This window comes from Neopsephotus bourkii, unplaced genomic scaffold, assembly GCF_033783945.1.
Source record: "Neopsephotus bourkii isolate Nb327-2 ecotype Australia unplaced genomic scaffold, CSIRO-AGI_Nbou_v1 NB_1542, whole genome shotgun sequence".
In the NCBI taxonomy this organism is placed as follows: domain Eukaryota; kingdom Metazoa; phylum Chordata; class Aves; order Psittaciformes; family Psittacidae; genus Neopsephotus; species Neopsephotus bourkii.
The window spans coordinates 5021755-5034859 of record NW_026902018.1 but is presented as its reverse complement, the minus strand read 5'-3'; the positions used below and the strand labels follow the sequence as shown (position 1 = coordinate 5034859).

The following is a 13105-nucleotide window of genomic DNA, read 5'->3' as shown; positions in this document are numbered from 1 at the left end:
TATGCATGTAATACCCTATTAGCCTCTCCCCTGGCAGCCCCCTGGCCAGTAGTGATTTATACCTGCTGTGCATGACACGTGTGGGTACAAGCAACTGGCTGAAAAGAAATCTGGTTGGGGGAAAAAAAATGCAGAGGAGATTGTTTGTAACCCTAGGATATTGTGATTTGCTGCTGTGCAAATGCCTGAAGGCAGCTCAGCTGCAAAAGGCTGCGGGCAAGAAGAACATTCTGCCTTTGACCATTAGTAGTTCATTTTGCCACTACAGTTTTGCACATCTTGGAAACCAGATGAAAAGGTGGCTGGGGAGTTAGGTGCTTTGAGCCCTGTGTGCAGGGGTGGTGCTTTCTGCAAGGCAGTCCTGGTACCCTGCCGTGATTGCTGCAAGTGCCATGCTGACAAGAGAGTAATACATCCCCCTGGTAGATCTGTTCCTTTATCTTCAAAGTTGGATTGTATTTCCCTTTGTTGCAGGGTGCTAATGGGGGTGAAAACCACACTGTGGTAAGAGTAACTGAGGAGAACTGGGCAGCACAGAGAAACTCCTGTGCAAATATGAGTGTCATCTTCTTGTCAAACCTTCAGAGCAGCCTTGCGAGTGCTGCTGCCCATGGGCCTGTTGGTAGAGCTGGTTTGGCAAATGGCTCTGCACCCGGGGAAAAGGCTTATCCTTGCACCTAGGACAAGCTATTAATTATTCATCAGCCTTCTGTTGCAACAGGACTCCTTGCCCTTCCTCAGTGAATCATCTGGCTCATTAGAAAAGTACCTTTGCTTTCCTCGCTCGCCTGTCTCTGGTTAGAGACTGGGGCTTGGCTGCGTTGTGAAGCCTTTGGAAATCTCCCCCGTAGGTGTGTGCTCTGGACTCTGCTGCCGCCTCCTCTCTCTGCAGTTCCCACTGTCTTCTTGTCTTCAGCTGTGGCATTTAAAACTCTGCATGAGCTCGACTGAAACGCTGGTTTTGCACGCATGTGAGATAATGTAATGCCTCTGACAGCTCCAATAAAAGGAGATGAGACACGCGGAAGGCAGGCCATTAAGAGCAATAAAATAAACTCCAAAGTGTGTTTTCTGTGCATCTTTTTCCAGCACACCAGTGGCTCCCCTTTAGTCATGCTACCTGAGGCCAGTTTGTACATGCATGACATGCTGTTGATCTCAGTGGTCATTGTTCTCAGTGTATGCAGTGAGCCCCAGGTTATCTGCTTGCACGGCTAGATGTGACTCAGACTCTTGCACTAATCCTTTGCAGCAAATTGTTTATTTTCTCTGTGTTTTCTGCTCCTCTCCTGCAGAGGAGTTACATAAGGATGAGGGCAAATGAACTATAAATGGGATCTAGGTAAATTTCCTATGGGAAATGAAGATCCTGATTTATTTCTGTTTTTCCTACTGGTTTTTGCAGCCTTAAGCCTTGTCTGACACTGCTTTGGTGCAGATGGGAATGGCAGGAAAATGCTCTTTGCCATCGCTGCCGTTCTTCCACAGACAGCCGCATCCCAGAGAGCAGCTGCAGGCTCAGGAGAGCCACCTGTGATGCTGTTTCCCTGTGCTTAAAAGATATGGCAAATCCTCTTGGGGGTCAGGAGCCCTCTGGCCTGGCCCAGGTACAAGATCTCTGCTCTTGTACTCACCAGGTCACCCTCTGGTTCTGCTGGAGAAGCCACCAGCTGGTTTCAGTAAGAGTTATCTGTTTCCCAGGTGCTGGGATGTGCTCAGCTGGTGAAAGCCAGCCTCACTGCCTGGTGCCATCAGAGCAGTCTGGGAGGGAGCACCGCTCTCTGGCACCTTCTGCAGCGCCAGGTGTCAGCAGCAAGGGCTCATGTGTGTGGTGGGGGCAGGGTCTGCTTGTCCCCACGGGAGCTCAGTGGGGCCCTGGGAAGATGCTTGCCTGCAGAGAGGGGTGAGGATGTTCTGGAGAGCAGTGTTTCCAGGCCCAGGTGGGCTGGGGTACTTGAATTGCCTTGTAGCTGGACAGCCAGGCTGAGCTGGACTCTTGCTTCCTTTGGATTGACTTGACTGCCCAGCATGGGGGTGCCTGTTGTTTGGTCCTTGGTGAGCCTCCCAGGAGACTCCTGCAGTGCATTTCCTTGGCTAACATATGTACTGGGTCATCTTAAGCAAATCCAAACAAGCAGTGCAAACCCCCTTCCAGGAATAACAACATTCTTCAGGTCAAATGGGTTTTTATTGCAGAGCTTAAAAGCCACTTAATTCCCAAGCCCCAGGTTGGGATCCCATGCCGAGCCTCTTAGCAGGGGGGATGCAGCATTTGGCTGACAACAGCAAACAGCAGCCTCCTGCCATGTGGGGCTGGACCAGCACGAAGCCAAATACCTCCTGCCTGGGAGCTGCAGCAGCTGTCAGCCCCTCTCCTCGCTCATCAGTGGCCAAATGTGTGGGGTGCAGGTGGCTTCACTGACCTGCTCCCCCCAGCCTCTATTTGCTTGTAAACGACCAAGAGCAGAAAGGGGGTGAGACTGTGGGGCCAGCTGGGGTAGGGGGACAAAGGGTTTGCCCCAGAGTGTGGGGATGGGGGTGCTCTGTTGCACTTTCCCCCTGTGCCCTGGGTGATGCTGCCCAAAGCCCACGCAGAGGCTGGCTGGGCTCCTGCGGTGCACAGAGGCACTGTTGTGCTGCGGTGCGGGTTGGTTGTGGCTGTGCAGGGTGCGCCTGTTTCTGCCTGTTTCTCCAGGGCTCTTGGTTCCCCTGGCTGTGAGGAGCAGGTGTGCTGATGGCCTGTGCCCCGGCGGCTCCAGGTAAGGTGCTCTCACTGTCACGCTTTGCAGAGATGTGCAAGGGTTTATGTGTGGCTTCGAGACATCGCAGCAAACCTGAGCAAGAGGAGCCCAGGGAGGGCAACGCAGCTGCTTGCAGGCTCAGAGGATGGGGTGAAGAGAGTGGGGAAAGCACATCTCCTCTGCAGCCCTGCTCCTCCCAGCACACGGTGGGAGCTGCCCAGGCTCCAGGTCTCCAGACCTGCCCCAGTGTCAGACAACATTTTAACCAAGGCTGCAGCAATCCTTCAGTGCAGGGGTGAGGAGAGGAGCTGCAGCTGTGAGGAACAGGCTTGCTGCTCAGCTTGGGTTAGTGCTGTTCCTTTCTTGTTTTTCCAAGTCCTGTGCGTGTGGTTTATGGCATGAAGTGCTTTGCTGCGGGCGGCTGGGTTGCCTCTGGCACTTCTCTAATACTCCATTTGTTTCCTTTGGATGTGCAGGTGTACAACTACAGTGTTCCTGTCCAGACAGCGCCCTGCTCGGTGAGTGTAATGGATGGGTTTCATTTCCATCCCCTGCAGCTCTTTGGGGACATGCTGAGATTTTCATTTCTTCCTCTCCTGTTTTTATTGAAGATGGAAAATGTTGTGCCTCCACAAAGGCGAATGGGGGTAGGTGGCTCACGCTATGGGACAGGCACACCATGGGTCGTGCAGCCAGGCATAGAGCATTGCTCAGTTTTGGTACCTCTGCCTCTCATTGGACAGTAAGACTGTACATGTGAAGCACAGCAGCTGGCGTGTGGGCTCTCTCTGCATAATATCCTTGCTGGGAGATGGTGCATTAAGGGTAGATCTGTATGGAAATGGTGGTGCAGAGGGGATGAGTCAGGCCTGATTCCTGTCACACCATGGGGTCCATCCCCATTGCTGGCTCTGTTCATGCTGGACAGACAGCTCTCTGCTCACCCACAATCTGGTTTTGGCTCTGTTTTACCATCTAGAAGGGGCCCTGTGGAGACAGAGCTGTCCAGAGCAGCTTAGGCACTACCCAGCAGAACTCAGGTGAAGGGGAAGTGAGGGTTGCTGCAGACGAGGTAAGTGTAAATCTGCCCTCCTGCATCCTTCTGGCTATCCCCAGTCAGTGAACAACTGAGCAATGGAGGGGATGTGTTCAAAACTGCCCTGTTTACCAGGGCTATGCTGAGCACTGTGCTGGCACAGGGTGAATGACACCAATGAGCTCCCTGGAGAGCCCCTGTGGACACAAGGGCATTTTGAAAATCATGGCTGAGAAAGCCAGGCCAGGCCAGGAGTTTCTCAACTCCTCAGGCTGGGCTGGCAGTCCCATGTGGAGCCTGCTGCATGGTTCTCATCCCTCTCTTCATCCTGCCCGTATGTCTGTTAATGGCCCTGTCCTGCCTCCATCCTCAGGGACTAATTGCTTCACACTTGAGCAAATGTGCTTGGTGTTTAAAAAGAGTCTATCGATTTGTGCGTATTCCTGAAAGCCTCTCAGGGCCCCGCTTCCTTTGAAGTGTAAAAGCATCTGTCTGCCTCTGCTTCTCCAGCAGTCTCCTGCTCCATTTGCATCCCCTCTCAGGGGCAGTGGGGGGGAATCCAGCCCTGACCCCATGCAGTGCTCTGGTTTGAGGCTGCTGAGGGGGCTCCCTGCACGGGGGGACCAGACTTGGAGACAAAGGTGCAAAGCTTCAGTCTAGGCAGGGGGGTGAGCTTAGCATGCTCGGGATGGAGCCATTTCTGAAGGGCAGTTTCCAGTGCTCCAGACTTTGGGAGTGCTTTTGCTGCATGCTTATCTGTGGTGGCTGCATTGATTAGGAAGGAGAGGAAATAGCCCCTGGCTTCTTTTCACCATGGTACTTGGCCAGACAGCAGTGGTTGATAAGGAAGTAAGATCAGACCTGGGCTGCTTTGGCTAATCCACTGTCCAGGAGCTGAACTGCATGGGGTGCCCAGAACCGGGGATAATTCTCTGTTGTACATTTGAACAAATACTGTTGAAATGCAATGTCTGCATGGACAGTTTGCCCTGTCATTCTCCCCATCCCACCTCCCCTGGACAGTGGGACTGGCCCTGGGCAGGCTGCTTGTCCCCACCAGAGCATTTGCACAACCTAGCAGGAGCGACTCTTTCTGGAGCCAGGACTAAAAGCTCTGTCACTCCTTGCTTGTCGCTGGGGTGGTGGTGAAAGGACAGCGTGGACAAATCCAGGCCTGAATTGCAGGGGCTGCCTGAGCCACTGCCATCCAGCACCTCCCCAGTGGTGTGCTGGGTTTCCTGTTTCAATGGGGCCTCAGCGGAGCAGCCGTGGCACCTCGCTGTTGGAGGCAGTAAATGGGCTCCCATCTGGTTTTAATGATCAGTAGCACTTCAGTGCTTGTTTATTCCCATGGTTTATGCTTCAGCAATAAAATACTGCTTCAGTTTGTTCAATCCGTCCTGCCGCTGGATGGAGATGAGTTCACAGCCTCTGACAAAGAGGTCCCAGTGGCACGCAGGATGTTGGGGTTTTTAGACAGCTGGGCAGGATCAGATGATGGAGTGGCAATTAGTCTGAAATACCAATGTCAGTGGGCAGTATAGAAGGTAGGCAGGGCAGCTTATCGTGTGCCTAGCAATGAAATCTTGTCCTTGGATTAAAGGAGGAGACTTCTGGCTTTGGAACTGGAATGACAGTCCAGTCCTTCTGTCCCCCATGAGGCAGCACGGAGCTCTGATGTGGAGTCCGAATGAAGTTAGTCCCAACTTTAAAACCAGGTACTTGAGGAAACATTAGTCCTAAGACGCTGCCATGGTGGTCAGTGTGTTTTAACCCTCCCACCCTGTTAGATCACCGAAGTGGTGGTGGAGATGGCAGAAATGCTGGCAGGACCATGTCTCACCATGGACACAGCCTGGCTCTGCTGCCAGTTACTGGGGCAGCTATGGCAGTGCTGGGATTTGCTTTACAGAATTATCTGGAGTGAATATGGTCTGATATCAAATGAATCTGAGGAGGAACCTCTTTGTGAGGAGCTGGGGGCATTTCTGGTGTCGCTGCCCCTGACCAGCACAATTGATGTTACCTGTCTGGGAGCACAGAGCCCGTCTGCCAGCGGTTCGGGCTCTGGTAGGATCATCATCCTTCATCCGAAGGGATGTGCAGTAACATGGCATGGCTCTGGGGATCCTCAGTTATTTTACAAATGGTAGTTGAGCATTTCAGCACGTCTGGATGTGACTCTGTAGGTCTGTAGGGTAGGTCGGGACACTAAGGCAGAGAGAGATTAAAGACAATAAACCTCAGAAGGGAGAAATGGGCTCTTTGTCTCCTTTCTGACTTTTATGGAGACCTGGAAACCTTTTGCTTTCCCATCTCCCGTTTGTCTTCTGCCCTAATGGCAGAGGAACAGTCTCCTCCATTTTATTTCCCAACACTATATTCCTTGGAGGATCTTTAGCTCTTACCTCTAAAGAGCATTGATTTTCAGCAGAGATTCTTTTTCCCAACTGTTTGTCAAGGCTTGGAGCTATAGGTGGCAACTGAAGAGAGGATTTCAGCAAACAAATCACCCCCTTCTGAGTCATTCAGGGTCCATTCCCTTGGTGCCACTGATGTTGCATTTGTGCTGATTTCCCCTGGAAGGTCTCATGTGTCGGGGGAGCGATTAAAGGAAACCTCTTGGGCTGCTTTTACACACCTGGAAGCAGGCAGGCAGGCAGGCAGCTGCTGCATCCCTTGCCTATTGCTTTCCTCATGGTCACCCACCCAGCCACTGCCGGAGGCAGGACTCCTTTGGAGTGTACCACTGAGATCTGTCTGCTCCTGGCACTGTGTGAGGCAAACCCAGTCCCTCAGACCCCACCGGGTACCCTCCAGAATGGGGCTCCGGGTTACACCAGATGCATCACCTCCAGCTCCCCAAGCAAACACGGTGTGTCCATGTGGAGCGAAGGGGCTTGTGCAGAGCGGAGCGGGTATTGCCATCATGGTGTCAATAAGGGCTGCCTGCTCCTGGGAGCCTGAGCCTGGCCTTTGCCTTTCAATTGTAAATGAAGCAAATGGCAAAGTGTTGATAAAGAAGTGGAGCTGGGTCCAGCGGCTTGGCCCTTGGGTCACCCTGGTCATGTAGAAGCTCCTGGAATCAGTGCATAGCTGTGTTGTGGTGCCTTAAAAGCTCTCAGAACCAGGGCACAGCTGTCAGGGTGCCCTGGAAAGAAGCAGCCCTGATCCCTATGGATGCTCCTACCAGCCTTGTGCTATTGGAGCTGAGAGGGGCTCTGGGTGACAGGAGACAAGCAAAAGCAGACTGGTATCAGGGCACTGTCCTTGTCCTCACACTGCTCCCAGCCCAAAAGTGGGGACAGTGGGGAGAAACAGTGCTGTGATTCCTGGGATTTGGGGTTGGGACAGCCTGTGGGTTGCAGCATGAACTCCTCGAGTCCAGACTATAAAGTACTTCACAGGGCCATCCCAATTGCCTGCCCTATTAGTTTTATGGAGGGGCATATTGTAAAGATGCTGTTGATCTCCTTTTACCACGGTAATGAAAACATAACCGTGGGGGGGAAGGAGAGCAGTGCAGGGGGGCAGCGGGACCCCCTGCTTGGGCACCGGGGTCACCTCCCCATGGGCTCCTGGGGTCCCCGGGCATCCATCCCTAACCCGTGGCTGCGCTCCGGGAGGAGAGGCCTTGCTGGGGGCTCCTCCCGGCACCCCGAGGAGGAGGAGGAGGAGGATGGAGCCGGGCGCTGCACCGGCAGTGGCACAGTGCCACCCAGTGCCTGCGTGTGACCTGCGAGGGGACAGCTGGGGCAGCCTGCAGGGGCTCTGCTGCCGGGGTTGTGCGGGCCGGGAGGGTGTCCCAGGGGGATGGAGAACGCGGGAGCACCCCAGGCCGGGCCGCGTTGTGATGGATGCGTGCGAGGGGCGCAGCTCCCGCGGCGTGCCTGGAGCCAGAGTGTGCGTGATGGGGCCTGCATGGGTGCTGATGGAGGCTGCGTCCGGGGCAAGTCCGGGCTGAAGCCGTTCGTGTCTGGGGAGGGACCCTGGCAGCAAAGCGAGCGGAGGAGGAGGGGGTTACCCAGGGCGAGCCGCTTGCCATGGGGAGGATGTGTGTGCACTGGAACGTGCAAGGGAGCTCCTGCGGCCCTGGGGAGATGGGGCTGCCTCGGAGCTGTTCGGTCTCTGCCAGGCTGGAGCTGGACCGGAAGGCACCCCTCGTGTCAAGGTGTCTTGGCGTGAGGTGGCAGCCGTGTGTGGTGTCTGCCCGACCTGCACCCCAAGGTTACTGCGGGACCTTTCCTCCTTTCTGCCCAAACCCTGCCTGCACTCCTCACGGGGTCGATACCTGCGTCAGGTTCTCAGGCTATAGCAAGCATCAACAAGTAGCTTGAATGGTGAAGAAAGGGAAAGGAGCCAGGTAGAGTGGGGTGCGGTGTCAGCAGCTCCCGAGGTGGGTCCCTGCACTGTAAATCACTGCCCCAGCACTGCCCTGACACGCTCCCAGCAGGGACTGTCTCTTGGAGGAGCACAGACTGTGGTTCTGTTTCAGGTGATGACTACAGAGCCCACAGCGCATTTGGCAGCAGGGAGGGGTGTTCAACCAGCCTGTTCTTCTCCAGGTACATCACCTCCTTCCTCCCCTTTGTTCTCTGGCTGTTTCAGTGCTGCACTGCCACTGGGCTGCAGGACTGCAGTGTGAAATCAGAGCAGTGCACTGGGGGAGGCCTGATGGATGAAAGCCCCACATCCTCACTGCCCTGTGCACGCTTTCTGTTCCTAGGTTGCTCTCCAATGTGTCTTTATTTTTGCCAGTTCAAATTTAGGCCAGCACTGATGCCACAAACACGGCTGTGGAGAACTGTGGCTACCACTGCTGCACAGCACAAACTGTGGCTAGAAACCCAGCACCATATCCCTCTGGCTGGAGAGCTGTTGCCATCCCATCACCTTACCTCTGCCTCTATTAGATGGTCACTCATGATGGTGAAGGTGGGTCCCTCATACAGGCAGGAGCTGCTGCAGAGTACTGGAAGTGACCTTTTTGTTGCTACTGGGATCCATCCTGTCGTTTGGGATGATTTTGGTCAGAGGTTTCCAATAGTGCTGATACCCTGCGGCATTGGTCAGGCCTGTGTTAGCCCATTCAGCAGAATCCCAGTTTTAGCCTTTCCATTTCTGGCTCACCCTGATGTGCCTTATGGAGCCAAGATGCTATTTCTTGCAAGGAAATTATCTTTGTTAATTTTAGATCTCATTCCCCAAAGTGCTGCATAACCACAGCTATTCCAGGTAGCCATGCACAGCGGGAGGTATTTGATCTTTGAGGGATATGGCTCTTTCTCACATTAAGATGACCAGTCTGATGGATTACATTTCCTTTGTCCTGCGCAGGGCCTTAAGGCTGGGGGCTCAGCAGGAAGCCAGCCCCGGGCTGTGTGGCTATCAGCCATCACTGCAGACTGGGAGCCAGATCACCAGCTGCGATACCTGGAAAGAGAAAAGCTGTTTCTCTTCAAGGTCAGTGGATTAATGATGTCACTGGTCACAGCATGAGGGCAAAAAGTAGCCGGTCCAAGATTACAGAGATGGATTCAGCGTGCGGAAGTCTCAGAGAGTCCCTGAACTGCATCATCATCCAGATCACGTTAGTAAAGTAACATAGAGTGGCATTAGAGTCTAGAAACACAGGGGGCTGTTGCTACAGTAATGAGAAATGGGCAAGTTTAATTCTTATGTTTCTAATGACAAGTTCAGGACAGTGCCAGTGTGCTCCGAGACCTGGCTCCTTTGTCACTTGTGTCAGGAGCAACCTGGGGCCTTGTTGCCTGGTTTGGCTGCCGAGCGGTGATGGGCTGAGCAAGAGTCAGGTGCCAAGAGCTGCAAACCAGCTCCTGTTGTTCACTGATGTCAGCCCCTTCTGTCCTTTCAAAGAGCATCCTCTCCTCTGCCTCAGTGCTCCCTTCAGTCAGTTGGGTCTCGGGTGCAGGGTCAGCCAGGGAAGGCAAAGTAGCGGGTCCAGCGCTGCCTTCCTGCCCCACCACCCTCTGCCATGGCAGCAAGAGCTCTTTTTGCCCCCAGGCCTGGAGAGGATTCATTAGATAGCACAGGTTGGGAAGCACAGTGCAGTGGAGGGGTGTTAACAGTGCCTGTGATCCACGCTTTTCTCTTGGGCTTTAATGCTTGGTTTGTAGACCCAATGCAAGATCACAAGGGAAGGATTTTTCAGCGCTGACTTTCAGCTGCCCTTGTTGGACCAGCCAGGACGCACAGAGCAGGAATCGGTTCCCTGCGGATACCCCAGATTTAGCTCTGATCCTGATTGTCTGGTGCGCCAGCGGCGGGTTAGACTGGTAACTCGTGCAGGGAGGGTTCTGGTTACAAAATGCCTGGAATGAAGCAAGCAGGTGCTGGGAAGGTCATCTGAGGAGAGCACTGCCTTCATTCTCTGTGTCTCTCATTCCGCCGCCTGCCTTGGGAGCAGCATGGAGGGCATCTTCTGCAGGTGAGGCTGTGTCTGCACTTGAGGGCTGCTGTCTCCTCATGGATAGCGGCCATCCCACCACCGAGCAGGGGCAGTAGCTCACCTTTTAGCTCCCAAAGGTGATGCCAGTCTGAGGCAGGAGCCCCGTGAAGCGGAGATGAGTCCAAGTCACAGTGGTGGGTGCTGAACTGCCTGGCTGCTCCTGTGCAGGGTGGTCCACTGGGAGCAGTGTGTTGATAACCTGACTGCAGGGGGGCACACAACACTCTCTTGGTGACTTACAGTAACTGGTGCAGCTTTGGCTGTGTGCAAGCTCTTGGAGCTCAGGTTTCGTAGCAGGAGGCTCGCTCTGGGACAGCTGTGATGGTTTCTTCCCCTGCTGCCTGCCAGTCCCTGCTGCAATCACAGTCCTGCTGCAGGAGGGCTCAGCTGTTTGCACAGTGATGCCACAGTTTGCAGCCTGGGGTATTAAGGTAACCTGAACTTGGAACTGCTTTACCTTACCACTCTGAGCTGTGACTTGTGGCTTAACAGCTGCTGCAGAGCAGCTGATCTGCCCTCTAAAAAAAGGCAGAGGGGACAGTGTAGGGGACAGAACCCGCTACAGCTGCCCCAAGGTGAGCTGGCCCCGCCAGTGGGTACGAACCTGGAGAGCTTTCCTGTGTGCACAACTCACACTGTTGTAAGTCATGTCAGAAATTACAAGGAAAAGTGTTCTTTTGCTGTGGCAGCATTTATCTGAGTGTATTTAAGCCTATTTCCTACCGGCATAAGCTCAAACAGGGATACCTCTGGTTGAATCTAAAGGGGTGGTTGTTATTGCACTGGTTTAGAAATAACACCTTTTAATTACATGAGACAAACAGGTAAACCCAGCAGAAATTAAAGCTTACTCTGCCTGTTGTTGGAGTGACGTAGCTGAGCGAGTTCCAGTTTAAATCAGTGAAAGCCTGTGTGCGGGTAAGCCCGAAACAAACCCAGCCCCAGAGCCTGCCTGCTTCTTGTTACCTTGGGCTTTGTGCTGAGGAAACGTGGCTGTTGCTGAAGGACAAAACCCGAGCCCTGCCTGCAGCGAGGGGACAGCAGCGCCAGGGGAGAAAGTGGGTGTTGAGAGCAGTGGTCCCCAGCTGGGAAGTTACCTGGGAGTCAGTGCCAGGGGAAGGAAGCTGGAGAGGGAGGGTAGAGCCAGCGCTGGTGATGGACACCATGCACTGCTGGGGCTCTGTGCAAGGGTGGGCAGCAGCTGCGTGTTAAAACGCAGACTGCTCAGCGTCCCTGCAGCCCACTGCAGCTGTGGAACGTGGAATAATGGTAAGTGCCGTGTGCCACGGTAAAGCACGTGAGCAGCCTGTCGAAAGGAGTAATTGCTGAAGTTGCAGTGAAACAAGGGAATGTACACTGTTGCAGCCTCACATCAATGTGAAGCGGTGCAGCTTTGTACTTAGTGACACCGGATGTATTTGAGGTACAAATAAGATTCTTCCACACAGAAGTATTTCAAACTTCCCCCCCAAGCCCCTGGCTGTGAAACCACTTCATCCCCCACTGTGTGTAGGTGCTACAGTTTGGTGTCTGAGAAGCCTGGATGTTACCAGAACAAGTAATCTTGCCCCAAACAGGGGGCTGGTATTTAGCTGGTAGGAAGCATGTCTGGTGTAGCTGTGGACACTTGATTTTGCTGTTAATAGTAAAGCAAGAGCTACTGTAGGCAGCATGGGAAGCAGCTGCAGCAGTGGGGTAGTGCTTCTGCTGGCAAGCTGAAGGTTTCCAGAGTACTCTGAAATGGGTATGAAGCCTCCTGCACGCACCTTACCTGTTCTTGCTCAGGTATTTGAACTACTACTGGTTTCCTGAACTGTACCTGACAAATGTGAGCACCTGATGATAAGACACTACGCATTGTTGGCTGTGAACGTTTATTAACATCCGATGGAAATCTGTACTCCAGAGAAGCCAGGCACCAGGCTGTGAACACACCTACAGAGCCCAGGGAAACCACACAAGCTTTTTAGACTTCTCCTTTGCAGCAGTTGAGCTTCTGACGTTCCTCTGAAGTTTCTCTGCTCCACGAGATCAGCTCAAGCTTTAACACACTGTGAATGATTTAACTGAGTGATCCCAAGTACTTAAAAAACCCACCCAACCCCCTTACGTTCTAGCTAGTGCTGTTCTTGAGCTGGATTGATTGTAAAAAGGCAAAATGACCTCCTGGTTTTTACTTGCACAAGCAGGTATTTTTGACTTCTTATACTGCCACCTTTCACCAGTGGCTGCCATGCCAGCCATTCCCCCTCCATACACCTTATGAAACAATAAGCTAGTTCAAACCATACACATAACACGGTCATTCTTACAAGCAGAGTCAAGGGTATCACAGTAAAAAGGTCATGGTTTCTACAGAGACCTTTGGAAGCCTCAGCAAAACAGCAGCATTAAACAGAGGGAGAGGAGGAGCACTGAAGTGTCGGGCGTGAGGGAGGAAGAGCCAGCAGTAATCTGTATAACCAGAGATGCATCTCTTCCAGGTGAGCCTCCGGAGCAGAGCAGCATAGTCAGAGAAGAGGCATGACGATGGAACCAGGAGAGCAGCATTCAGCCTGGCACCAGCCTTTTCTCCTGCTTAATTCTTCCTTTGCTTCTGGGAAACTTCTGTTGGCGCGCTCATTCACACACCAGACAGGGCATCCTAGTGACAGAGCCAGGACCTGAACACTCTGCTGATAGTGTCAAGGTTTTAAGACTGACGACAACAAATAATACTGTAAGTGGAGGCAGATTTTATTTAGACTGTACAAACAGGGCACTGGGAAAAAAAAACCCAAAACAAAACAAAAAAAAACCCAAACCCCAACCAGTGGCTTAATGTTGGGACCAGTTCTATGAAATAAGTGGGGTAAGAAA

General features: G+C 53.1%; 1 long non-coding RNA gene across 1 annotated transcript; it reads left to right on the top strand.

The window, feature by feature from the left end:
• The first annotated feature begins 7990 nt into the window (after positions 1-7990).
• LOC133221647 (uncharacterized) lies at positions 7991-13058 on the top strand. Its single transcript, XR_009728039.1, has 2 exons — positions 7991-9240; positions 12730-13058. It is a non-coding gene; the product is annotated as an uncharacterized LOC133221647 (long non-coding RNA).
• The last annotated feature ends 47 nt before the right edge of the window (positions 13059-13105 follow it).